The sequence below is a fragment of the Ahaetulla prasina genome, chromosome 2 (assembly GCF_028640845.1).
Source record: "Ahaetulla prasina isolate Xishuangbanna chromosome 2, ASM2864084v1, whole genome shotgun sequence".
Lineage (NCBI taxonomy): Eukaryota > Metazoa > Chordata > Lepidosauria > Squamata > Colubridae > Ahaetulla > Ahaetulla prasina.
In genome coordinates this window covers 43,878,303-43,902,416 of record NC_080540.1, presented here as the reverse complement: position 1 = coordinate 43,902,416, position 24,114 = coordinate 43,878,303, and the positions used below count along the sequence as shown (strand labels likewise).

At 36.8% G+C, this 24,114-nt stretch overlaps 1 protein-coding gene and 1 long non-coding RNA gene across 19 annotated transcripts in view; one reads left to right on the top strand and one right to left on the bottom strand.

Annotated features, from left to right (window-relative positions):
• Window positions 1–9,499, bottom strand: part of LOC131191058 (uncharacterized) — a 60,044-nt gene extending 50,545 nt beyond the window's left edge. The window contains exons 1-2 of one of the 6 annotated variants that reach the window (XR_009153416.1): window positions 8,968–9,499; window positions 309–361 (exon numbers count right to left, since the gene is read on the bottom strand). This is a non-coding gene — a long non-coding RNA (uncharacterized LOC131191058). The remainder of the gene's footprint in view (window positions 1–308; window positions 362–8,967) is intronic. The other 5 variants (XR_009153412.1, XR_009153413.1, XR_009153411.1 and 2 more) reach the window with 5 other exon arrangements.
• The window catches only part of FOXP1 (forkhead box P1), a 755,498-nt gene continuing 739,119 nt past the window's right edge, over window positions 7,736–24,114 (top strand). For 8 of the 13 annotated variants that reach the window (XM_058168786.1, XM_058168800.1, XM_058168793.1 and 5 more), the window contains exons 1-2: window positions 7,737–7,888; window positions 10,342–10,449. The gene's annotated coding sequence lies outside the window, so the exon portion shown is untranslated. Of the gene's footprint in view, window positions 7,889–10,341; window positions 10,450–11,599; window positions 11,678–24,114 lie in introns of all 13 variants that reach the window. The other 5 variants (XM_058168784.1, XM_058168787.1, XM_058168785.1 and 2 more) reach the window with 3 other exon arrangements.

Below are 24,114 nucleotides of genomic sequence, written 5' to 3'. Positions count from 1 at the left end.
AGAAGAATTGGGGAGCACAGGAAAAAAAGCTATAGAAAAAAGTAACTTCCTACTTTCTTCAACACAGATACAAACATAAAATATAATGACCCTTTGGGTCAGATCAATACATTTTTGAAGTCATTAAAAAACCTTAAAGGGCATTTTTAAAATGGTTTTCCAAATTATGACATTATGATTATGAAATTCTATTATTTCTGATGTAGTTTTTGCCAAAAAAAATTGCTGTTGAAATTATTTGAATGTCCTTCCAAAAATAGCCATTTTTTTAATTTATGTGACATGATATAGGCAAATAGATGTCTTACCTCATTATTTCCTTTCTTCAAAAATCTATCTGAAACATGATTGCATCATCCATCTTTTAAAAACAGAAGAAAATACTTCATTATAATTATTTTTCCTCTTCCTTGAGCCAGACGTGTCTCCAAAGAGAATAAGAGGTACACAATAGACACCACAAACAGGAAGACAGGAGCAAATATACCTATGTATTGTTGTGTGACACTGGGAGAAAGAAAGAGGCAATGTAAAGGCATGGACTGTGTCAAAGAAGGAAGCCCAAATAAAATGTTTATTTCTCATTTTTTTGCAGTTTTTTTTCGTCACGAAAAAAAAGAGAAGGACTTCTATAAATCCAGCAGTGATGACTTGGTTTTTCTGTTTTTCCAGTATTATTGGAGAAAATAAACAGAATAGCTTCATCTTTTTATTAAATGAAATACGCTATAGATCCAGATAAGATTTTCTGTTATCTTGTTACAGACAAAATGCAAGAAGAGCAACTTCATAAGAAGAGTGACATTAAAGAGATGGGAGGAGAGAGAGTGATGAGATTAAGATGCAAGCTATCAGTATTTTTTTCCAAGAGAAACTTCCATTGAGGTCAATGTATTTTATTTATGGCATATAATAATTCTATTATATGGTTTTGCATATATTAGAATTATCCAGCCTTGCAAATGAGAATGGCAGGGAAAGCACAGGCAAACTTTTAGCTTCATATGTTATTACATCTGAAATTCTCTAGATCAGACTATTCTGGATAAACCCATATCTTATTAATGCCTATCTAACATGTGTAGAAATCTGATGTAATTTAACTAAACTAGCATGCTTCATGCTGAATAATACCTGGTCTGAAATTCTTTACAATAGCAGGCTGTAGCAGTTTCCCTCCCACTTTTCTTCACTAAGCCACAAAACTGCAAGTTAATCAACACATTTTCAGTATAAATTTAATGTAATTTTAGTACAGTAACTGCATATACCCAGCAGGTTAAAATTCTAAAAAGGTATCCAGGTTCAAAATAGAAGATATTCTGCCCAGGTAATCAATGAATTAAGTAACAGGCTTGCAGTAAGTGACAGATCAATTAATTGTATTTTTAAATGAACCATTATTATATCCACACATTCAAGATTGCTTTCTTCAATTACAGAACAAAAATAAAATTACAGTGTCAAAAAGAATATTTGACAAATTGCCAGAAGCGTTATATACCTTGCTCAGAAAAAAGCACTAGCTATGAACAAATTAAAATCCTTCTCCTCTTAAACTCTACTATTTTCAGTCCTACGAAGCTCTGCATTCAGAAGCACATTGGCAAAATAAAAATAACTGCCTTTCTCTAATAAACAATAGCATTATTTTACTGTATGTGTATATGATGGATAAACAATTTCAAAATTAATTTCATAGTTTTGCTCATGACAAAGGCTTGTTGATGGATTTTAAGGATCCTCACTAAACATTTAAAATCTGAAAGACTCCAGGAAACAGGGCTCATAGGATACAGGGGGTGGAGCAGAGCAATGGCTGGAAAAACATTCTGACTTTAAAACTGCAACACCTATAATTATAGAGGCGTCATCACCTCCATTTTTTTAAAACTAACAAGCTGTAGTCATAACCTGTGTACACCCTTACCAAAATCTGCCAAGCATTCAAACACACCTGGGATTTAAAGTTTGAAAAGGGAAGGAGTTTCTCTCTGTTTGTCTTTGCACTTGTAAAACAACTATAGCAGTAAACAATTCAAGAGCAATTAACAATTGCATAGGAGGTAAGGAATAATTCCCACTGCTGTTATTGTCAGAGGAATTAATCACATTTTATAGAGCTGGCAGACTGGCTTAAATCAGCACAGCAAAAACAAGACAGCCCATCTTTTTAATCATAAACACATGTTTATTCAAGTGCTTTGGCTTTTCACAGAATGCCTGCCTGTTCTTTTTTTTTTTCCAAAAAAAGGTTGAGCAATCCTAACATCTATCGTAATTATTTTTTAAACCTTTTGCTTTTATTCTTCATGCCTTTTCTTCCAGTAGGAATAAAAGGCTGGGAAAAAGTTAAAGAGAAAATTAAAACAGGTTGACAAACATCTCCATCTCCATCCTAAATCTCATGTATTTACAACTAATTCATTTTATTTCAGGTAGATGAGCTACAACATGAAGCTTATTGTTATATTAGTCTTTTTTTCTGATAGTTTAGACAATTTTGTCTATTCATATTATGGTAAAGCTTTCTAAATATAATTACAGATTATTCTTTTTTAAAAAAAATTTTATCAAAAATTTTAACAGAAAAAATTAAAAGATATAGAACGAAAAAAATCAGAAAAATGAAAAAGAAAAAAGCAAAGACAAAAATGCAGAAATGAAACAAAAAATATAAAGAACTGACTTGATTTTCTTTTACAGCAGTTGTAAGTATAAATATAAAATAGCAACAGCATTGCTTATTTTCTCTAAAATCTATTATTTTTATTTGAATCATCAAAACATGACATTTTATTTTGTTTCCTGCAGAATAATCAGTAAGACGTTTCTAATCACCCTTAAATTTAGGCAATGTTCTATCTCTAATAAAAGTGGTCTATTTGGCCATTCCAGCAATTTCCATCATCTTCACTATCCATTCCTCCATTGTGGATAAAGTTGAATTTTTCACCTTTGTGCCTAGTCTTGCTAGAGTCATCATATATAGAAACACAATTCCATATTTTTTTTCCAGCTGCTTATCCATCAATACCAAAAGAAAAGTCTTTGGTTTTCATTGCATTTTCAAAATATGTAGTATTATATGTAATTGAGTGCAAAATTTTCTAGCTTTTTCACACATCCATCAAGATTAGAGATTATTCTTTAAGTACATCTAAATTATCTTTTGCCATACAGATATTTATTTTTAATAATTTTCCTCTTGTTTATTTAAAATATAATGAATTACAGGAGGCGTAAGTACTTTGCTCTTATTCTATAAAAAGTATATCAGAAGTCTTTCTTAAGAATTCAAATCTGCAGTATTTACTTTTATCACCAAAAGGTGGCATCATATTCACGTATCCTTTCTTCCACACAAAAATCCTTCCTGTTTTAATTTGCCAAAAGAAACTTCCATTTGATTACTGATCAAGAAATTAAAATGTGCTCTATATGAGTGCAACGTGACAGTGTTGAAAATGAACAATATGTTAAGCTGCAGTTAAGATCCCCATTAATATCTACCAAATGGACATGCAAACCTTCATCATTTTTGTTGAACAGATTACTGGAATGTAACACCTCATATTGCAACATAAAAAAGGCATTATTTTATGGTATTTCTTATTCCAAAATACAAATATTCTATCAAATTAGCATTGCTAAACTGATTTATCAGTAAATGCATTTGAATTCATGTGGACTTATTTTTCAATGTCTATATCTATAGTAATATAAGAAAAATATAAAGCAATAAATGAAATTTTAAAAATTAAATTAAAAATGGGAGCTTGATGGAAACTTCTAGAATCCTTATATCTATTAATTTTCCTTATACAAGGCAAAAATACTATGACAATATTTTCCCCCAAAAACTTTTGCTTTAACAATAATAAAAACTGAACCTCAGAACTGAAATGACTAAAGCAATATTTAAATTCTACAGTATCCTTTCAGACTCAATATGAACTATTTGTTTTAACTGTAATCCATTGGACATGTATATTTTGAATCAATTCTTTTTACAACACTCATCATAGTATTAAAACTAATCTGAGCATTTTGGAATGAAAATGCAAAGTATTTATTTTTCAGTTTGTATGATAAATTCTTTATCCTATGAAATTTACAGCAGTGTAATAGTAAATCTATATTTGATTATATTAATCAAAGAAGAAAAATGATTTAAACAGCACGATAATCTGGTGCATAGAATCGCTGCATTTTAGTGTTAGAAAGACTCTGTGTCATTATGTATCATGCAATTAATAACACATTCAGATAGCTATTAATTAGATTTGGAAATGTCATCAAATTTTAGGTAACGTTTGTTGTTGCAAGAAAAATGTAAAATTGTAGCATGCTTTACAACGCAAATCTAAATTCAATTTCTTATATATAGTGTATTAATCAATGTAAGAAATCAACATGTCTATTTATCTCATTTGACATCATACAAAAGAAACATGGAATTTAGTAGTAATATTAATAAAACTGAAAAATGTCTATTATGTTCAGGAAAGCCAGTATGTACTTATTATTATTCCATCCTTTCAATAATTAGTTAGGCCACTACACAATTGGACCAAAGGCCTAATTTAGAGACATACTGGTACATGGATCCACTAAAATCTTTCCAGTTTAAGAATTAATGCTGAACATTTTATATGGAGAACATTTTTTATCCAATTCCATTTTAAATTGCTTTTATCAAGTTTTAGTAATAATTTATTTCTGTAACTCTGCACTTGAATATGGCCCAAGGGTTAATCAATAAATAAAAATTGAGATATGGACGACATTTGGGTCCTATATAATTCCCAGCATATAAATTAAATAAACAAGCAAGTAAACAAACAAACAAACAAACATTTTCTACAGAATGAGGCATTTCCCAAGATCAGTACAGGTGGTTTCTGTCTTCTTTCATGCAAATCAATGAGAAATGTAATCAAAATATATTAGAATCAACACATATTATATGGAATCCAAAAATACATGAGAATTTACAAAAAAATAAGATTGGAGTAGAACACAATTCAGACAATTTATTCTAACCCAAATACTAAATGTGTTTTATTTTTATCATTTCCCCAAAAGATAAACAGATACCTAGTTTAATTTGAAATATGTTTAAAGTTCTTTTAAAATTGTATTTTTCCAAGTAGACTATTATTCTAATATTGCTAATAATATCTTTAAAGTCATTTGCAAAGCCATGTATTTATAACTGGTCTTATACGCACATTTACTAAGTTCAAAGTTATCTGTCTTCTATTCTTTGTTCAACATTCATTCAAAATTAAGCATTTGTGAAAATGCTTAAATGCTGTAAATTCCCAGTGGAAATTTTAAAACCAGGAAAAAATAAATAATAAAATTAGTTTAAAATGTAAGATAAATATTTTGGTAACTGGGATCCCTTTGATAGGCAAAGGGGCATATAATTAAGTCACATATGCAAAACCAAGGACCAGGCAAAAAGAATTGTGCCTGAAAGTTTATATGTGCAAGGTTAAGGTGTAGGCCTTTTAAAAACTTGCATATAATGGAGCCAGTATTTCACTCTAATACTTACCTGTCATGGGTTAAAATGTGCATATTTACAAAACTCCTATAAGATAGTTGCAAGAATAGATTATTGAGGCTATGAAAGTGTTTTATTAGGGATCCATTCAGAGCCCATACTTATAAATAGTATAAAATGAGTGAATAAGTCTTCATATTATGCACGTCATGTATAGTGCATTGTTTAGTGGTTAAACCACAGGTCTGAGAAACGGAAGCTCTGAATATTACTCGCAGCTTTACCAATGCCTCATTGTGTGAATTTGACACAGGTAACATAACCTTTTCTGTTCCCTGATTTACTTATCTATAAATATAATGAACTATGATTCTGTATTACAGGACTAGCTTGGATACTTTCAGAAACGGCTTTGAAAAGCTGATTACTTACACACACACACACATATACATATAGTATTGAAATTGCGTTTTTTCATCCTGTAAAAGATTGCCAATAAGCTACGTTAGGAGAATAAAGGCCCCAGTGCTACAATTAATACAATGCAGTGTATTACATTAGGGAACACATTGAATTCAGAGTGTTTGCAAAATGCCTATCTTGTCTGTTCCTACAAGTGATTCTTTATCCAGCTCATCTAAGCGGGGACAAATGTGGAGAAATTGTTACCCCTTCCGCCTTTTAGGGGTTCTTCTCAGGAGTTAACTTTAGCAAATTTGTAAAGAGCTGCTGATGTTTGAAGAAGGCAAAAGAAAAAAGTTTCCTCCCTTTATCTCCTACTGCTGGAAACCAATCTTATGAAGAAGAAAACAAACTTTTTCTGGAGTATTTCTTGTACTCCGAACTTTTATTTCAGAATGGATACAGAAGCAGGTAACTTAGGTTAAGAAAAAAAAAATCACACTTGACATGCTAACCTGTGGTCAACTTTCTAGGAAGAAAGCAGGAAAGGCATATCAATACCCAGCCACTTTCTCCACCATTCTCAAACCCAAAACCAGGAGGAAGTTTTTGTTCTTCTGCTCTCCGGGAGCCTTTCTTTTAAAGCAAGCCCGTGGGTTTGAATGCCGAGATTCCTTTCCAATCGGAGACTTTTTCCTCGCCTCTAGAACAAACACGCACAAGGGCGAGCGGGCAGGCGAGCCTTACAAGAGATGGTGGACGTGTCTTGTTTCTTTGCACACATGCGTTTGTCCTTCTAATGAACTTTCACCTCCCGAACTCTCCTCTTTTCATTGGGTAAAGTGCAAGGGGCAAGTGTGGGGGAGAAAGGGGGGGGGGAGAGAGAGAAAAGCAGCGGGGAGAAGAGGAAATTGGCTCGCGCAGCATTTGCACTTTTGAATTCCTTCCCTTTCACTTTCCTCCGTCTGTGTTTTGTTTGTTTGCTGGGGGGGGGGAGAGGAGGACCTCGGGTTCCTTTTTTTTTTTGGAGATCTCGAAAGGATCCAACAAAAGCGAGCCTAAGATTACTTAATTGAAATCGACTCAACCTCTCCCAATCTTTGCCTCCCCCACTCGACCCCTTCTGTTTGCTCTTCTCCGAGCAGCCTTCTTCTTGCCGCCCCACCTGCCCCCCTCCCGTCTAGTTTTCTTGGCTTTTCTACCCTCGCTCCCTTTCCTCCCCATCTCTCCGACTCTCCTCCGGCAGATCTCCTCCTCCCCGCCGGCTCTAACACCTCTTTGCCGCGCTCCGTCCCCCCTGCCTCCCCTCCCTTTCCCCGATTTCCCCCTCTTCTTCTTTTTTTTTTTTTGCAAACGCGATGTATCTCTCTCCCCCCCCCACCCCTCTTCTTTTTGCACTGAGCCTTGTTTACCCAGCAGGTGGATGTGACGTCAGGGACTCATAACAGCAAAAAATAACAAAATCTCCCTCCGCGGGGTGTTATTTTTCCTCACCCTTCTTCCCCAAAAGCGTGTTTTTTCCGCGCAAAAAAAGCCCCACGCTCCCGCGGCGGCGACGCTCGAGGCGCTTGGAGCACCGCCGCGAGCAGCCAGGACGGCGGCGGGGGATCCAAGTGGGCGAAGAGGATCGCCTTCCTTCCTTCCCTCCCTCCCTCCTCCTCCCTCCCTCCTTCCCTGCTGCTGCTGCTGCCGCTGGATTGCCTTGCCTTTGCCTGATTACTGCTGCTGCTCTCCCCTTTTGGAAAGCTAGTTCCCGTCTCGAGCGGAGGGCTCTATTGTTATTTATTGTGTGCCTGTGTTGCACGCTGTGCCTCCTGCATGGGGCTGGCTGGCAGGCTAGAAAGGGAGAGAGGGAGGGAGGGTGGGACGGAGTGAGTAAAGGGAGGGACAGACAGACAGACAGAGTCACTCACTCACCCGCCCGCAGTGGGGGGAGCCCCTTAACTGGCACCGCCAGGCCGTTTCCAGCGGGTGAGTTTGCCATTTCGCATTTTCTCATCCACTTTTAAGTCTCCTGTTTGTTTGTTTCTAACCCCTTTCACGTCTCTTCTACAACACCCCCTCCCCGGCTCGGACCCCCACCCCTCTTACCTTTCCACACGTGCCTTGGCATCCCCCTCTTCTCTCTCCCCCCCCCCACGCGCCCTAGCTTTTGCATAAAGCCCTTAGAGACGCAATGGGGAAAAAGCTGCGGCTCTTTCACCTCTCAGGCTCTTCCTCTTTCTTTATGTCCCATCTGTGCACCTCATTCATCTCTTTTCCTCCCTCCCCTCCTCCCCTATTCTTTCTTCCACGCGCTGGACGATGCACACATGACCCTAAGCAAGTTGGAAGCCGCTTTTTGCTCTCTGCTCCCCACCCCCCTGTCTCTGTGTGTCCGTGAGCGCGTGTGTAAAAAAAAAAAAAAAAAGACCCTCAAGCAGGGAAAAAAGGGAGGGTGGGAGCGATCGGACCCGGGCAGGGTTTGCTTGGCGGGTGCGGGTGCGCTTCCTTTGGTAACTTGGGGAACTTGATGGCGAGGAAGACGGGGAAGAACTTTTAGTCGACTTGCAACAAACTTTTGCCCCGTATGCTTTTTGCCTTCTGTTGCTTTCGTGCAGCGAACTTCAATGAAATAGGCCTTTTGGGACTCACACCTTTACCCGCTCACTTTTAACTTGAACTCGCCGGTTTTCGTCCCCGCGCGGCCGCGCGCGCGCGCACGCACTCAAACATTCACACACACGCACACGGGTCACAGTTCCGTGCTCTTCTCTTGGTCGAGCGTGCGCGGTTGCTACCAGACTTCCTTTCCTACCTCTCTCCATCCCGAGGGTTTGTATGAGTGTGCAAACCACAGAAAACAATTTGCCAGTTCGTGCACTCCAGAGCGCTCACTTAATCGCGCCTATTAGACTTGCATTTAATGGTATACAACAATCAGACCGATTGAACTGCTAATGCCCCGCGCCAACCGTAGCATATTTCATTACAAAGACAACCTTCGAGCTAGGCTAGAGGTTAGAACACTCAGATTATACACAAGTGACAAAGCCGACAACAGTACTAACCTCTTCTCGTTACTAAGACCCACACCAGCCAAAGCACTTCTGCGATCGGTAATCCACGCTCGCAATAGGACTGCACTGGAGGCGCGCGGAAATTAGTAACTTAACCCAGAGAAATACCTTAAAATCCAACGGAAGGAAAGCAAGAACAGACGCCACAAATGTACACGTTCACGCGCACGCATGCACACGCTCCCGCTCGCACGGGCAATGAAAGGAATGTGTGCAGGTATGTCGAAGGGTCGTCGAAGATTTCTCTCCCTCCCACCCCCTCCGCCCCGTGCCTTGTGCTCGGTGTCGGGCAGAAGGAGAACTTCCCGCGCGCCTTTTCTCTTCTTGTTCAAGTAGCAGTCGCCGCACATTACAGGGAGACACGCTCGAGGGAGCCCCAGACGTGATATTATTTCCCAAGCGTTCGGCAATACCCGTCCACAACGGACGGACGCATCCTTCACACGAGCAGCATCACTGACTTGGTCTCCCTCTTTTCTCTCTCTCTCTGTCTCTCAAGGTCCCACCCCTGTCAATCAAAGTCCCATACTACAGTACCATAATCTCGCCCTGCTGTCCTTTAGCCTCTTTGCCTGAGCCAAAATCCTTCGGTCAGGTCTCTTGTACCTGGTACTGGTTTACTGCCGCCGGACGTGCCGGGTGTTTTGCAGCCACCGGTGGCCATAGTGAGCCGAACGTCTTCGCAGCCGGGGGAGAGTTTAGGAAAAGTTAGAACGGGCGCTGCAACTCCGGCTGCGCGAACTATCCTAGCCCAGTACCCGGGCCCTTTTCTGCTTTTCCTAACTCCCTTCCGGGGCTACCTCGGTGCCCACTCCACCTGTTACTGGGTCTTGAGATGGCGGCAGAGCTAGAGTGATTTTGAAGCGTGACAGTCCCTACCCCAGCACGATATTTCCTTTTTTTCCCCCTCTCCCCTCCCGTGCTTGGAAATGAGAGCACGTCTTCCCACCTCACCCTCCGGGCAGCGGCTGCTTCCCCCGCCTTGAATGCTTCGGTTGTAGCCGTCTTTTGACCTGCAGTTTCCCACATCCAAGCATCTTGCCCTGATTTGCTTTGGGGGCATCACTTCTGCAAAAAAACAAAACAAAACAAAACAAAAAAACCCAGCAGATTTCCAGCTGAGTTTGGAGGAGCGTTGAAACAGGAGAGTGAAAGGGAGACTCTGTGTCTGTCACAATTTTAAATCCTATTACTAGAACAGAGTTCTTGATTTCCTTTCTTGCAAGTGCTTTCCAAGACAACCCCCCCCCCCCAATCCCTTAGACACAAGCACATATTTTCCCCTCCCTCTTCCAGGTCTTAGCCTCCCAAAATCTATTTTGTGGAGACTTACTGAAAGTACCCTTGGTTTCTTCTCGACTATAGAACACAAAGTTTTTGCCTGCTGGGGATCACAGGAGCAACAAGAGCCCCTGAGTTAGAAGTTGGGTGCTGATGGTGGCAATCACAACATTACAGAGCTTTTTTCTATAGGTAAGTATAAGAGAACCAGTGGAGGCTTTAAGCAAAACACCCGCTATAGGATAACAATTGTGAATCATTCAGAAAGAAAAAAAAAACCCTCCAATTTGCCAGATGTGTGGGCTCAGATTTTTTTTTGCTTCAAACCATGGAAATGAGAGAAAGAAAGAAGGGTTGCATACAACCCAGAATCTAACGTCCTTGATTTTAAGTTTAAAATTAAGAGTTCAGGAGTTTAGCAAACAATATAAATGCTGTCATAAAAGATGATGGCAATTGTCTCCTTCCCCATTTCATCCCATTCCCGCTTGATAACTATTAATTATTTCCAAGTCATTGTGTTCTGATACTGCTTCTAGCCTGACTCCTAAGTGTATTGATTTTGCAGTGTCTACATCTGACGTGGTTTAATTTTTTACCCCATTTTCTTAAATGCAATCAGCAAGGCAAAAAGTGCAGGAATAACTATGGAAGACAGTGGCCCAGCTTGTGTTGGTTTCAGTTGGGGTAGGAATGTTGAAGTTACATGCCCAATATGATCTCTGGAATGTCTATTGATTCTGTTTAAAAAAATGGAACATTCCCACTTCTTTGGCAGATCATTTGAGTTTTTAGAAGCATATAGCTGCTTTCAAATGCCTTGTTGCTTGAGAATGAGAACCCTTATAAGTTTCAGGTTTCATTTCTGATCAATGTTATGAATGCATAATGGGATAAAATTTACATATGGTGTGTAGGTTTGATACATGGAATGTTTGTATGTTGAATTATACCATTTAAAGATGCATACAATTTATTTCCTATTTACTAGGTAGTTTTAACATTTAATTTTTTAAAATCTGATTTTTATGAAGTCACAAAAGTCTCATGGGAATTTTTGTACTATTATAGATAATTATAAGGAATACTGCTGATGGTATTTGTTTAACGCAGTTGTTTCTACTTTTAATTGTACAACGCCAAAGAGGAAAGGAAACCTTTTAAATACTTTATGGTGTTTTTTTTTATGAAGAAGAAACAAGGATTTTCCAGGCTTAAAAAGGAAATAGCCACTGAGTTGTGTTAAGCTCAAAGTGAATCTGGGGGAAGAATTGCAACTAAGAGGACTGTAAAGAAATTTGGACTGTTTCAAATGATGTGTAATTCAATTTAATGTTTTTAGTACTATGCAGGATGAAAGAATGAGAGAACCTTGTCACTTTTGTTCAAAATGTGTCAGCTACAATTTCATTGCGAAAAGGTATTTCAGCTGTAACTTCTTACATTGGCAGCATTCTTTCCTTTCAGCCTTTTTAGTCATTGTATGAGAGAGGGATGGAGGGGGGAGTCACTATTTTTTTAAAGTAAACAGCTTCCAACAAGTGAACCTTGACAACCCAGATTAGGGAAGGCAGCAGAGATCAAACAAAGCTGCTGCCGGGGCTGTCGTTAAAAGCAGCTTCACTGAAAGATTCGGACTATTCGATCAGGCAGCAAGATTTCTGTGTTCAGTTATGCAGAAATGGACCATTGCAAACACTTGGTTACTAAATCTAAAGATAACTTGGAGAAAAGCTTATCTGCATTGTATTGGTTTTAGATTTTTAACCTAATTATTATTTGAACGACTAGTTAATTTAAAGAAAGGCTACCCCTGATTGGACCGAATTACTTATTTATGCTCCACTGATGTGCAACTGTCTTTTTATCTCCAACACCTTGAAGTGCAAAGATGAATGCTTTTGCTCTCCAGAATATATAAAAATGGTCAGAAAATAAAAGTTTAGCTCTTTGGTTATAGACTCTCTGCATTGTCAGGGAAGACAGACATTTTGCTACATTCTAATATAGACTGGAATAGTTTCATTTTGCAATAGATTTGTATTTTGTAGTTTTAGAAAGTTGAAGAAATGTTTTTTGAAATTCAGAACATACTAGTCTCACTGATCACTTCTTAGAATTCTTTAAAAGTTGCATCACAGTTTTCCCCGAACATTGCAAGTATTAATTATAGTTTATTGATTTTGAATGTTTAAAAATAGCTTTAGGTACAATTGGTATGTAGTCTTACACTCTTTACTAAGAAATAAAATATATTATGTTCTGAGGGCTTATTACTTAATTTATATTAAACTTGTGGTGCAAGCCTTTATTCAGTTGTCAGAGAGAAATCCCAATGAAACCAGTGGGATTCCCTTTTGAGAAGGCTTACTAGGATTACATTGTAGCCTGTGTTTACTTTTTTTTGAAATATTTAAAGATTTCTGTAGTTGGTTGTTTTAATTATGTTATTTTCATTTATTATCTTCAGACTAGTTTCTTGTATTGATCATTATTACAAAAGGCATTTCCAAAATTACAAAACTCCAATTTTCAAATATAAGTAAATTAGAAATACAAATGATAGATGGCTATTAATGAATGAGTAGTCAGCATCTCTTAAGTGGTTTTTTTTATTAGCATTTCTGATTAGAAAATAAACACATATTCCTCTTAAAAGTACGTGCTTTCTAATCCTAATTCTGTGCATGTACAGAAACATACATATGGCTCTTCTGTCATTTGTGTTAATATGTAACATGCCTGTCTTTAAAAAGCTATACATTTAATCTTCCTACTTTCAGCATTCCTACTAACTAGTATAAAAATAATTTATTTCTGCTCTGCTAAGAAAATTAAGCCCATTCCTTTCCAGGACCTTATTTGTAAAGTGCTTTTGTAATATAAGTGCAGTACAGTTTATAGGTGAAAGACTTCCATTTAATTGGTTATATGCGATCTTTAACACATTGATAATAATGCAATAATGGAATCCAACATTGTGCCTGTCTTATATTTGGAAAAGAGTTGAACTTTTCCAAATTGAACATAGGTACTGATGTTCTTGTGGTTCTGCTAGTCTTTTTCTTTAACTGAAAGTTAATGGGTATAATTAATGGCAATTCCCATTGATTTCTTTGGAAGGTAAATTATACCTGCTGAATATTCTTTTATATGAATACATCAGCTATTAAATACAATTTAATTCAGATGCAAACTTATGAAAACATAACTCAGCAAAGGATTTCAGCAACCGTGTTTTTTATATATAGGAGTTAATAATAAGTCCTTCGATGAATACTTTCAATACTTTCAATGAATACTTCAATGAATACTTTCCCCAGTGTCCAATGATGTATAGAATGCAATAGTGTTTTTCTTTCAAAATGTTGTAGACTTTACATAAAGATAGTCTGACAGTATAATAGTATACATTTGTTTATGCTTATACACTAAAATAAGCTTCTTAAACTCCAAAAGGGAGTGACAATAAGTGTTGCTGTCTTCTGCTATCATGATGATCTTAAATTATAATTTAATTCACTGCACTGAATTTTAATTTTTTTTTTGACATGGCTCAATAAGATTTCATATATATATTTGCACGCAGGCTTGTATAATTTTACAAAGGAACAATATAGCAAGATACAACTTTACCTGTTTTTGAATGGAACACTATTTTATTGTTTTGTAGTTTACCTTGAAATCAAAGGAAACTGCAGGATGTCCCTTACCCCTTTTTCTAAATCTCACTATACTGTTGTAGCTTCTGGCTTTTTAAAGTAGTATTGTAAGAACATCAGATTTCTATGTGTGTGTATAAGTCAAAGCGAATGAGTAACTAAAAGTTCTACATAGAATCTATGGTAGTTAAGTTCAGAATTTATTATGTAAATAAGTAGTTTTTAATTATCTGAACTAATATATAAACATTCTGATATTCCTTGGGCTGTTGGAAGGAGGTCCAGAGAAGGTCTGTATTGTATCAGAGAGTGTAACTTCTACTTTTTTATCCTTTCAACTTACCTCAGATCATTTTTAGTAAATTGAACAATTTCAGGTAAAAGATGCTTAAAGACAACTCAAAGGAAAAAGACACAAGTTCACTCTTAATTTTTCCTTATAGCTGTAATGCTATTTTATGTTATTGGACCACTATGGATTCAATTCCATTTGTGGATTCAATTTCATTTCAGTTCCAATTCCATTCAATGATATTGAAGGTCTATAGCATTAGAGTTGCTCTGTAACAAATATTAAGGAATACATGCTCATTATAAATATGTATCTGTTTTAGTATATCACTGTTTAAATCTGATGAGTATCCATATCTCAAGCTGTGGCACATGAAGCGCAGGTAGGATATCAGGTTTTTTCCTAACTGCTATCAGTCATACACAGTTCAGGTTGGGTTCCATTTTCCCATATCTGGGACAAAACCTTGACACCAAGACTTATTTGGGTTCAAGTTGTCAAGTAGCCCAGGATATACTGAGCATCAGATTAGACTGACAGTTCCTGGGTTTTGTTGCAGTTACATTGTTTTCTTCATCAATTTTTAGTCTCCGTTACCTTACAGAACATGCAGTAACATAATTAAAATATGTAGAAATTTGACAGTAGTCAAATGGCAGACTGAAATTCAGCATGCATATTTTTAAACTAGAAGGTACTCATATTTTAAAAAATGTTTAAGTATGCAATCAGTATTGAACATATTGAAGCCCTAATGCTTTGCCCATGATTATCATTTTAGATAGGCTGCTTGCTCGGATTGGTATTGACGATAATAATTTGATGACTATGCTTCATAATATATAGAAAAAAGTCAGTGAGGATTGATGTCTTCTTCAAGCTACACATTGATATATAATTTCTTAATTGGAATAATAATAGAATTAATGCTTCAGGGGCAATAGCAAGAAGAATTCAATAGATATGTGCAAAATAAAATATTGAGGATTTCAAATTAAGTAAACTTAATTCTTCTCAGTTTTATTATTTGATAGTGATAGTGACTAACTATTAAAAGATATTTAAAATAATGCTTCAGGATTTGAATATAGACTTCTACATTCTAGTAGGTAATTATGAAAGTTGTACTTCTAAGACATCTGGAGGATAACTAGGTTGGGAGAAGATGCTCAGTAATGAAATCCAGAAGTTGTGAATGCTTCAACACTGGAAGTTTTTAAGATGAGATTGGACAACCATTTGTCTGAAATGGTATAGGACAGTGATGGCTAACGTTTTTACCATCGCGTGCCAGGAAGGGGGGGGTTACGTGCATGAGTCCCCACACCCATAATTCTATGCACACCGCCTCTGCGCATGCGACTCCCCCCTCTCCTGACATGCGATGGCCCAGTAGGCCTGTTTTTCTCCCTCACCTGGCTCCACAGCCTTCTAGGAGTCTCCCCCCCCCACAGAAAACAGCCTTCCCTACCACCCGGAGGTCTTCTGGATGCCAAAAGGTTTTTTGCTCTCCCCAGCCTCCAGGGCCTCTCTAGGAGTCTGGGAAGGGTGAAAACAGCCTCTCCCCACAAGACCCTCCGGAGGCAGGAAACAGTCTGTTTCCCTACTTCTGGTGGGCCCAGAAGGCCCGAAAATCAGCTGGCCAATGCGCGCATGCGTGCCAGAGCTGAGCTTATGCGCCCACTTATATGGCTACATGTGCCACCTGTGGCACGCATGCCATAGGTTCACCATCATGGGTATAGGACTTCCTGCCTGAGCAGGGGGTTGGACTAAAATATCTGCAAGGTTCCTTCCAACTTTGTATATTAAAATACAGATTTTGGCCATGCCTTTTTAATTTATAAATTAATTTAATTTATTTCATAGATAAATTATAATGTAATGTATATATGCAGTGTTTGTATGAAGAATATTTGTATATGAGTACACTAAATAACTTGCTTACTGCTAAAATATTTACCCAATAAATTTCAAAAGTGAAAATAATTTTCAGGATTTAATAAGGTCTTTAGTAGCAGGAATATCTTCCCTAAAAACACTTTTAAATCTCTGTCATTGTAAGTAATTTTTTCCATTACCAGTCTTTCTATAATGTTTAAAAATATCTCAATTTAGTGCCTTGAAATTATAATTAAGTTGTAGTAATTTAAGATTATTGGAAAAGTGCAAAGGGCAGCAGACGCTCTTTAGAAGTCTCATCTCAATGTTTAATACTACTCAATCATGAGGTTAAAAGAGTTTCCTGAGTGTAAGTACTTAAAGGAAGTGAATCATAAACAATATTTATATTTTATATTCTGACAACTAATAATCTATTTAAATTGCATTAAAGTATGTATGTTAAATTTAATTAAAGACACAAATAGGATGAATCCTAAAAATACCTTGACAGATCTTGTAAAATAAAATTTTACAATATTTACATGTTGTCATTTATATTGAAATATGTACCAAAATGTTCTAACTATAAATTTTATTCAAAACAACAGCAGAATATTTTCAAACAAAATACTAGCAATGCAAAAGCCAATTTCAAATGTATATTTTACTTTTAAAAACTTATTCTGAAACGTTGGTGGTCATTATTATGATTTTATTAGGTTTTATTTTCTCAATATAACAATGTTACATCATTTGTTTTATGAAATATTTTATGTCAGTGCCCTAATATGTTGCACTAGGTGACAAAAGTTAGATATAGTTCTAGCTTTCGCTACACTGCAAGGCACAAACAGAAATTTTAATCACAGTCTCATCACAATCAGTCATAAAGCCTTATTTTTATATGAGTAAGAGTTAAGTCCATCAGGATTCTTACCCAAGCACCTTCTGGAACAGAAGACTTAAAGATCATGCAGTGAACTCTCAGAGTAAATCAAGAATCCTTTAAGGTTGTAAATGATGGTAGAAAGGACGTACAAATGGCTCGCATTTAGAATCTAGGCTATTGTCAGATATGGCACATTTGTCTATTTAACTCAGATTGTTAGATAAATACAGTATTGTTTATTAAGATGAGGCAATTTCAGATACAGGTCTTTCCTCCCTATTCTATTCTACTGTTGTTTAGCTCCCAGGGTACTGATGGTATCTGTTCATAGTTTTTGTTTATTTGTTTATTTACTTATCAAATTTATATGCCAGTCATCTTGTGATGTGAGATTTTGTTAAATGTGAACCAACTTTTATTAAAAAAGGCATTGAGAGTTGAGTGACCTGAAATTTAATAAACTAACGATGATGATAATAATACTGATATAGTCTTGGCTTATAACACTGTATTTAACTGTGATTGAAAAGACGAAAGTATGAACAATTGATGTGGCAATATTAGCAAATAGTAGAACAGAAAACAAAGAATTAGAGAAAATCACAAAATATCAAGATCTGAAAATTAAAATTGAAATATTATTGCCTAAACTGGCCATTGTGGTCCAGTGTTTATTGGCACCCTGGGTGCCATAACAAAAAACCTTGGATAGCACTTGGAAATTATGGGCATCGAAAAAATTTCATCTGTTAATTACAAAAGACTACATTGTTTGGCTCCATACATATCCTATACTAATATATTACAATATCCTAGGTTTGGGGGAAGAATTCAATGCATACGAAGGCCAACACTAGCTAAAAAATTGACAGCTGTGATTTCACATTTTTAAGGAAATAACAACAACAGCAACAACAACCTGATAATTATTGAATGAATAATTGAGGAAGTAGATCGCCTTTAGTGTCTGGAAAGGAATGCACAGTGCATCTTTCTACATTGCATTTTCTTAACATTACATTAAGAAATTGACATAACAATATCCAAAAAACAGGGTCTACTATAATTTTATTTTATTGAAATATTGTTGTACAGTTTATTATACCAGACAGAGTATACCAGTACTATACCAGACAAGAGTAAAGAATCGCTCAAAATTGAAAGGGTCACAGAGGCAGTTTCTTGGGAGCATTGAGTGTTTATTGAACAAATGGTATGAATATCTTAAAAACTAAGGTAGTTGTTTCCTGCTAACATTTTGCTAAGGTCAGACATGACAATAGCATTTAATTACGGCTTTAGACTGATTTTGATGACAATATTATTACATGAGAAAACTGTTTCTAGACCTTATGACTTCACACTGCATCCTTTGTGTAGAAAGATTGCATGTATGAATGATTTGCTGTACATAAACACTTTAGGGCATTGTTGAGAGAAATAAATAATAAAGTTTTTACTAGACAAGACTGGACTGTGCCTCTTTAATTTTTTCCTAAAGGGCAAAAAAAGAGCGTGACAAGTTTTAGGTGATGTTTTCTTTTTGCCACTTTTTAAATGTGACTAATAGAAGGGAAAAAACTTAAATAATCATTTCAATTTACTGAGTAAAGCAGTATCAGCCACCAAGACTTTATCATTTGAATAAAGATAGATTTAAATCTAAATTCATTAGTTTATGATGAGGTTAGTTGGCTGAAATGGTTTCTGAACAGCTTATAACTGTCCATAAGTAGTTTGATACTGTTCATAATTTGATTTAATAAAATTTTATTTTGAAAAATGTTTTAATAGATTTACGAAATGATTTTGGTTTTTTAAAAACAAATTTGTAAATGCCTTCCCTCTATTATCTTGGATTTTTTTGGTATATTTTCCATTCATTCTTAGCATATTGTTGGCAGTGCTTATGGTCAACTATCTTTACTTGAGACTTGGTAGCATACTTTCTTTCCAAGGTTTTGCTGTCTCCTGTATTTTGTAAAATGAGTCTATTCATTTAATTGATAGATTAAGCATATTAACACCTCAGTAAATGAAAGTCATCCTACTTCCCGAGGCATCTTAGAGAAGCCTCTTTGGTTTTATGTGACTGGACGCACACTATTAGATAGCAAGGCCAATGATGATCGTGTGTTTTAAGAGAGAATAAATGGAGATAATACAGCTATAAGTAGAATGTCATGTCTCTATTAAAAAGGGTAATAAATGAAGATGAAATTGTATGAAGGGCCAGTTAAATGTCCAGACCTTCAGTAAGACAAATTAAGAAAATCTGCCTTTCTGAGGGCAGGAAGAACATGCTAGGATTATGATATTTTAAAAATTCTTTATAAAGACAGTTTTGTAATTTGCTTCTGTTTGCTCTTCCTTGCTGTAACATTATTACAGCGTCACCATCCCAACTCATCACCATCACCATCCCAACTCAGTCCACTGCAGAATTGAAGGCTGCTTCATTGGAGTATTATAAACCATAATATATCATGTCGGTCCAGTGAGGGTTGGTAAATAGCTGTGTTTCAACTTTTCGGTCTAGGCTGCAGAGAATGACTGGGCTTCCAGGCCAAAAGAAGGATTACAACCTGATTTCTCAGCTCTTAATCTAACCTCTTAACTACTACGCTAGTAATGCATGTACAAGCTCTATCTTGATCTCTTTCTCCTGCCACTCAATCCCTGCATCAGCATTTGAATATTTGAAGTTGGACCATGTATTTTTATTTTATTTAGCATATGGCATCTATAGAGGTTATGCTATCACTGATATACAACACTAATAAGACACATTATACATAAAAGCAAAAGTTTAACTAAAGTATCAGCAAATATATATTATGTATATTTAAATACGTGGACAGTACATTATACCAGACAAAATATTAAATTAAGGTAAAAGTGTGATAAAAACACCATAATACAGTGTCATAGAGTCACAATAGGATATAACTCAATATTTAAGAAAGCTAACCATCTAACTGTTTCTGGTATGGCTGCTATGAGAACATCCCAGGTGCCTTGAAATTTCCTGAGGAGACATTCTCAAGCTATATCTGCTATTGTTCGTTCTGATTTACCATAGTGCATTGCGGACTCTTGGTCATCCCCCATTTAAAGAGCTTTACCTTAGTTCTGGCACGGTCTGTCCTGATTTTATTCAGGTGGTGCCATATTTTTCAGAGCAACTACATTCCTGGAATTAGTTTTGTTCAGTGGTGAAATCAGAACTGGTTTGCTACACACCAAAAGGAGGCTTGGGAAGGTAAGTAGAACAGCGGGGGGGGGGGAGGGGGGGATCAGCTCTGCTGCAGGGTTTAGCTTTGCTAAAGCTAAATCCCACGGCACAACTAATCGTCAGAAATACTGGTTCGGAGGAACTAGTAGCTTTTTTTAACTACCGGTTCAACCAAACCAGTAGCTAACTACCGGTTCGTCCGAACTGGTAGCTTTTATCACTACTGGTTCAACTGAACCAGAGCGAACCGGTAGCACTTCACCCTTGGTTTTGTTTGATCTGCTGGCTCAGGAATTCTGTGAGCTGAAGTCCACAAGTCATAAATGAGACATAGTTCCCCACCTCTGATCTAGTTCATAAGACTGGTATATTATCCCCAATTGCTCAGTTGCTTAGATTGAAGGTGCTTATTTCAGCTTTATTCAGCTTTGGGCATAGCCTCCATTTGTCATAATACTGGCTTAGTGGATAGGACCATGTGTGATAGGGTGACATAGATGATCTAGGTAGATACATTCTTAGATGAACGTTCCTCATTTAACAACCACTTGCTCAACAGCTGTTCAAATTTACCAATGCTGAACAAGTAGTAGTTCTGACCAGAGTTCATATTGAAGCTGTTACAAGATCTCCAAAATCATGTGGTTGCAATTTGCAACCTTCCCTGCCAGCTTTTCATAAGCAAAGTCAGTGGGAAAGCCACCAAGAATCAGAAGTCATGGTCACATGAGGTTGTTGCTTTATGACCAGTGCAGTCCTTTTTTATTATTGGCAACTATGACTGCCAGAACTGTTGTGGCTAAACAGCATGGTCACTTTTTTTTTACTTATGACTGCAATGCTTAATGATAGAGTTTCCAGTCCCAATTAGCATTGTTAAATGAGAACTACCTGTAATGATGTCTCACATATCATTATAAGGTATAACTTGTGTTTGTTGTTGTTGTTAGTTGTGAAGTCGTGTCCAACCCATCGCGACCCCATGGACAATGTTCCTCCAGGCCTTCCTGTCCTCTACCATCCTCTGGAGTCCATTTAAACTCATGCCTACTGCTTCAGTGACTCCATCCAGCCATCTCGTTCTCTTCGTCCCTTCTTCTTTTGCCCTCAGTCTTTCCCAGCATGTAACTATTACTGTGCTGAAGATAATGAATTTATTTGACTGCTCATTCTGACATCAACAATTGGTTGTTATAAAATGACTTCGTATACTTTTTAATAGATTTTTATTTTCATTTGTTTTCTTACTATGCCATTCATAAACTTATGTTGCTGTTTGCATTATTTGTTTTACTGTGTTTATTCTTTCCAACAATAATGTGATCTTCCTAATTATTGTACATAGTACATAGTAGTAATCTTCAGCTAAAGAATAATAGAATGTAAGGGAAAGACATCTTGGATGTCACTGACTCCAATCCTTTGCCATGCTCGGCATCCCTAACAAATAACTATTCAGTCTCTGTCTCTCTATTGAAGGGAAGCCCATTCCCCTGAGGTAGTCTTTTATGTTGCTGAAGAAAACTGACAGTTTTTTCCTGATGTCCAATTGTGGCAATGGATGCAATGTTGGAAAGACCAGGTTAGGGACAAATCATTATGGAGACAATCTGTCTTTGTGGTCGCTAGGAGTAAAAACAAATTGATGGTACATTATCATTCCTTGCAATTCTTGTTCATTGCTTTTCATCCTTCTACAGATGACAACTAATGTCTCCCCATAGTCTTCTCTTCTTCAGGTTATACATACCCCAAACATTCCTAATCCTTTTTTCTTTCAGGCATCTTGTCATTTTGGATATTACTTTATTCTGGATATATTTTAATTTGTCACTGCTGTGATATGGGTGGTTCTATAAATTGTATAAATAAATAAATAAGCAAGCAAGCAGAACTGTATGCAAAATCCCAGATGCAGTCTGACTAACACAAAATATAGAATAACATTGACTTTTCTTGAATTTGATGCTGTTCTTAAATTGATACAGTCTAGCAGTTTTTCCCAACTTCATCTCACTTTTGTCCATCTTGCATTCACAAAGACTCCCAGATACTTTTTCATTTATTTTTGACTAGTAGAATTCTCTATACTAGCGATGAAAAACTGGATTTCTTCGAGGGCTGGATCAGCATTGTAGGTCTCCTCTGCGGGCCGGCGGTGGGTGGTGGTGGTGGTGGTGGGATGGGACAGATGCCTCCTGCAGCATCCTGCTGGCCAAAATGAGGCATGGGGGGTCCACAGGTGGCCCCCCTGTGCCTATTTTTTTGCCCTCCATGGCCTCCTGCAGCACTCTGCCGGACGAAAACGGGCTGCTTGGCCTGTTTTCAGCCTGTTTTTTGGCCCATTTTTTGGCTCGTTTTCAGTCTGTTTTGGGCCTGTTTTTCAATCCATTTTGGCCACATTTTTGGCCCTGTTTTTTGTTCCATTTTGGGGCCATTTTTTGGCCTGTTTTTGGGCTCATTTTTTGGCCCATTTTTGGCGTGGTTTCCTGCCCGGTTTTGGCTGGCAGATCCTGCAGGAGGCCATGGAGGCTGAAAAAGAGATCCCCCCCCCCGCACATGTCCCATTTTAGCAGGCACAGGCACCATGAGCCGGTCCCTTGATATTTCCAGGCCAGCCCTATGGGCCAGATTTAAGCACACTGTGGGCCAGATCTGGCCCGTGGGTGTTGAGTTTGACACCCCTGCTCTATACCATTCTAAATTCATGCCTTTGGATTTTTTCCCCATCTAAACGTAAGATTTTGAATTTATCTGTTTAAAATTCATTTGGCTAAATTTTGCAAACGAGCATATCAGTCTAGCTACTTCCGAGCTTTGATATCATTTATGAATGTGTTGGACAGCAGAGGTCCTTGAGTAGAGCTTTGGAGTATTCCACTTGATACCTTCTTCCAACTTGATGCAGAGCTGTTAAGAAATATTTAAGTGTCTTTGCTCAGCCATCTGCCATTATCATAATCCACATTTATCTTTTTCTCTATTAAAATTTGATAGGAAATATGAAGCTAAAAAGCTAAGAAAATAGTGAAAATCTGTTCTGCATATATCCAAATCTAGGTCCGTATATAGAAAAAACATTTTATTTTAAAAAATTATTCAGTGTTCCATAGTTTATAATCATTTATGTATGAAATAGCTTTTCTTCAGACACCTGCATATCAATATTTCATGAAAGTTAACTGTATTGCTGGATACTGGTATGTATCTGATCTCTATTTTGTTTATGTCTGAATTTAAGAAATTGTCTTAAAAAACAATAATAATATTTCTGTGAAAAGTTCTTTGTAAGGCTTGTCCAGAAATATATTAAAGAAACATTATGAAATAAAAGGAATAGATTGTTAATAAGTTAAAATTTTGTAAGAAATAGGATTTTGCTATATTTATATTATGCTTTTAAAAAAACACAAACCAATGTGGATTATTAAATTGATTTCTTTGGCTTTATATCAGTTCTTTAAAACAATTGCTGTCTGATTTAAATTCTGTTAAACTGATTAATTCAACCCAATAATACTAAGATGAATGCCAATTTCATCACAAATGAAAACAAATTTCATCATAAATGATGAGAATATCTTTGTTTTTTACATGAGATTTTATATAGAAAATGTAGGTGTAGTACAAGGGTTGCTGATGTCTAGGTTCTCCTGGCCCTTTTGGTTTAGCTGCCAGGCCATACTGGTCCTTCCTCAGGCACCTCTACTTGCCTGGGTCACATGATGAAGTGGTGGTCAGTGTTTTCCTAGGAGGCGAGTCACATGATGGGTTGATATTCAGATGACTGGTAAGCCCTTCTTCCCCTCTCCTCTTTCTCTCCCTTGCATTGGCTTCCACAGTCTTTGCTCCTTTGTTGAATCCTCTGCTTGCCTTTCTTTCTCTCAAGCTCTTC